This window comes from Mastacembelus armatus, chromosome 24 (assembly GCF_900324485.2).
Source record: "Mastacembelus armatus chromosome 24, fMasArm1.2, whole genome shotgun sequence".
NCBI lineage: Eukaryota > Metazoa > Chordata > Actinopteri > Synbranchiformes > Mastacembelidae > Mastacembelus > Mastacembelus armatus.
The window spans coordinates 12102083-12106115 of NC_046656.1; the positions used below are offsets into that span (position 1 = coordinate 12102083).

General features: G+C 40.0%; 1 long non-coding RNA gene across 1 annotated transcript; it reads right to left on the reverse strand.

Moving 5' to 3' along the window:
- Positions 1–531: 531 nt before the first annotated feature.
- On the reverse strand, positions 532–1264 carry LOC113137389 (uncharacterized). Its single transcript, XR_003296357.1, has 2 exons — positions 902–1264; positions 532–779 (listed from the first exon to the last, which is right to left on the reverse strand). It is a non-coding gene; the product is annotated as an uncharacterized LOC113137389 (long non-coding RNA).
- Between the last annotated feature and the right edge of the window lie 2769 nt (positions 1265–4033).

The following is a 4033-nucleotide window of genomic DNA, read 5'->3' on the forward strand; positions in this document are numbered from 1 at the left end:
AGCAAAACAAACAGGTACAACATATAGATAATTGATGCTATCTGATGTTTGAAATTAAGCTAATTATTATTAATCTAATGAATAATTAAACTTGAAAAATGTTGTAAGACTCATCTGACAGAAGCCTCAACAAGTATTTTTGCAAAGAACACCTACACTAAGCAAAAAGGGCTTTAGTGTTGACTTATCTTGTTGCTCTGTCTACAGATGCTCTGTTTGTTCTGTTAAGGTGGTAATAGATAGAAGTTTGGGCTTCGGGTTGAGCTTTTATCCTCAAACACTGCAACAAGGGAAGAACCGGTGATTAAACTTTAAGCTCCTGTGACACATGGCAAAGAGAAGCATATCAGAAAACATAGATTTCTGTGTGTTACGTGAAAAGAAAGGATAATAAGAAAGATGTAAAACACATTTTTCAATAACAGCAGTTATATGAGTGAAGCAACTGATGACCATGACTAGGGTTTAAAGCAGTTTGAGGTGACCTTTAACCCTCAAGATGTGATCAAGCAAGAAACAACTATTTTTAAATTAAATTCTAGACTGTTTTTATTCTAACAGGCATATAAACACAGTGGTAGCCACATAACTGTATCATTAAAGGATGTAGGATCTTTTGTCGCAATTATAATAACTACAACAATAACTCCCTCATGACACAACCATATCATATTTCTGGTGAAGTGTTACACTGCATTAGGTGCTGCCTGACCGGTTCAACATCTGTGTGTACTTTGTGTGTTGAAGTCATCATGAGTCGATGTGGTGCATGCTCAAACCTGTCCAGGATTCATAGAAAAAACAGTGTGTCAAATACATGTGTTTGTGTGTATTACAGAGAAGCAGAGATGAAGAGATGAAGAAAAGCAGCAAGTATGCATCCATCTTAATGAGTACTTACTTTTTTCTTTCTTCCATCTATGATGTCTTTGCCTTGATATATATACAAACATATATATGTTTGTTTGTTTGTCTTTAAACTAGCCTGGCCTAACTTCTTTGGTACCTGTTAGTCCTGCAGAGCAACTGACAGCAAACTAGCTAACCTAGCCTCAGTGCCATCAGTCACACCTTCATCTTGACATGTACCATAACCCATAAATACAACTCACACATGCACACATCCTTTACTCACTGAGATGTGTTGAGAAGAGCATCAGAAGGGTCTCTATTGCTTTGACACATACACACACCCTCTTTTTCACTCTAAACCATTTACAAATGCCCTATGCAACAAGCCTACACACTTTTTTTTGTATGCACAAGTTCTCTGCATGTGTGTTTGTGTGTGTGTGTGTGTGTGTCTGTGTGCCTGTGTGTGTATGTGTAAGCATTATCAAGGCCCTGTGTTTCCTGTTTTGCAATTCTCACCATGCCCTCCCAGAAAACGTCTGCCTCTGGCTGATGCAGGAACAGCCTGTTGTCTGCCCCCTCAGAGGGGGCATTCAGCACTGAAACACAGGCTGTTACACAATATTTAGGCAGCCTCTTAAAGATGGACACAAATGTCCATTTGTTTGAAACACTTGTATCATGAAGTTGTAAGAATAAATCTAATAATAATAATAATATTAACAATCCATTCAGCCAGAATCAATACCCCTTATCCTTTACAAAGACTTGTGGGTATTGTTGTGTTTGGTTGGAGGTCCTGGTTAGTTTTAAGATCAGTCCAAGTCCACATCGCACACACACACACACACACATATAGCCATTCCACCTACACGCAACCTGTTTTAAATGTTACTGCTATCTACTGCTAACATTAGTACGTTGTCTGAATAGTCCAGTGGTCAAATTGAAGTTGAATTGTACAAATATTCAGTATCATTCATTCATTCAGTCAAATGAGAACATGTGCAAAGTGTCATCATGCTATGAGTAATACAAAAATTGAAATACTTTTTTTTTCTAACAACCTAGGGTGTTGGGAGTGGTTTATGTTGCAGGTGAGAAATTGTAACATCACTCTAGATGATAAAATGGTATGATTCCAGGTTGTCTGCCTCTGTGTGTGTGTGTGTGTGTGTGTGTGTGTGTGTGTGTGTGTGTGTGTGTGTGTGTGTGTGTGTGTGTGTGTGTGCGTGTGTGTGCGTGTGTGTGTGTGTTTGCATATGAAAAACCCTGCAATTATCTTTCCAGAGGGCTGTGCACCTGTATTTTACAACTCACGTTACTAACATGGCAGACAATAACACTTAAGAATAGTTAAGACAGGCTGAATACCTCTACGTGGTGTCACTGTTACATGTATCTGTTGGGGGGGGGGTTTCCTCTTTATAGTTATTGCTGCCATTTTGGCTACTACATATTAAATTTATCTAAGGCCATGTCCTTTGAGGTAGTTTCCCCTTGTAGCAGGTGTGTGCCTGTTTGCATAAGTGTGAGGGCGTGAAAGTGACTGGCTGGGAGTTCCCCTGAGGTAAATAATTTTCACTTATCAATATTGCACATTGATAAATGACTAAATGACTGTGTAAGACTCTTCATACAACCATACCACAAGTCCCAGTACAACAATATAAATGCTACCATCTGTGCAGAGTTTGTCTGTGAGTGAAATGAGTGTCACTTCTAAATTAGCATAGCGTTAGGGTCTTACAATAGCAGGGCTGGTCCAGCACGGGGCATCTTAAGTGTGATCCTGTACTTTTGTTTTTGCTGGGTACAGGTTTGATTGGAGTTCACTGTGGTCAAGAGAGGTAGGCCTACCCACTGTGGTCAGATAGTGTATAGAGTGTTTGTGAGTGTGAGTGCATGTGGTTTGTGCTCAGGATGGGTGGGGTCGGGCAAGGCTTTTTTTTTTTTTTTTTTCACCTACCATACTCACAAAAGGCCAGGGCCTCTTTACTGAGAAATTAAAGTGCTAAAGGTCAAAGCAGCAATGGGATGTCACAGATAGTGGTTGTCTTATGCATTGTCTGTAGAATTCATTTAGAATAAAAGGGATTCCAGGACAGAGAGATGAAGTCTGGGATTATTTGGCATTTTCGACCATGAGTCTGTTTATCTTGATGGTGCTGACAAGAAAGAATACCACACTTTCTAGAGTACTGCCCATAAAAAATACTCCTACTTGTATTACTTGTAATACTTGTAATACTTGTTTTAGCAAATACATTGTTGTAGCAGTATTTTCTTCCTTTTGTCACAGGGAACAGACATCAAACCTTCCAACACATACATATGACAACAATATCAATAAGAGATGTAGAGAGAGGTATGATTGCGTAATCAATCTGTTTAATCAGTGCATGCTTACTGCTCCGTGAGACCAGTGTTGTTGTTTGGTATTGTGGTAAAGCAGTACTGTACTAAGTGCAGTACTTACAAATGCTAGAATACTGATTTCCTCACTTTCAAAAACAGTGCAGGTTTCCACTGGCTGAACTAAGGTGAACTCAGGAGTTGACTACAGATTGTACCAATGCAGGAAATGAGTACTTGTTGTTAACTGGAGACGGAGCAGATAGTGGGTTCACTCAGGCTTTGGCTAGGCTAATAACTTTTGCCCTCCATGAAAAAATATTGTTCAATTTGACCAGAGGATCTTGAACAATCCTCTGTGTAAAAGCTGACAAAAGGCCTGTTTATAAACCCAACCCAAGCACAACAAAGGAGAATAGATGTGAAAGAAGCAGGCAAGTGAGAGATGTTTTTGAAAGTGATTTGCATTGTGTAAAGATACTCCAACTCCACAACAGCTCCTAACATCTTTATCCATCAGGTGTGTCCATCAGACGGATCTGCCTGTCACTCAGAGTCGAGGCAGCCCTGCTGTGCGATGCAGTGTTTGTTGTTATGGTGCAGAGGTGATCCCTCAAGTCTCTCTCAGTGAGCAGCTGTCACTCCCTGTACCTCTGCTGTTGTTGTTGTCTTGATGAGGTACTTTCCCTCCCTTACACTTCCTCCCACAGGACCCTTTGTTTATGACAGTGTGTGTGTGTGTGTGTGTGTCTAATACATTTGGCACATGTATCTGATGTGGGCCCAGAGATTCTCAGAACATCATTTAGACTGAATGTACTCTCAC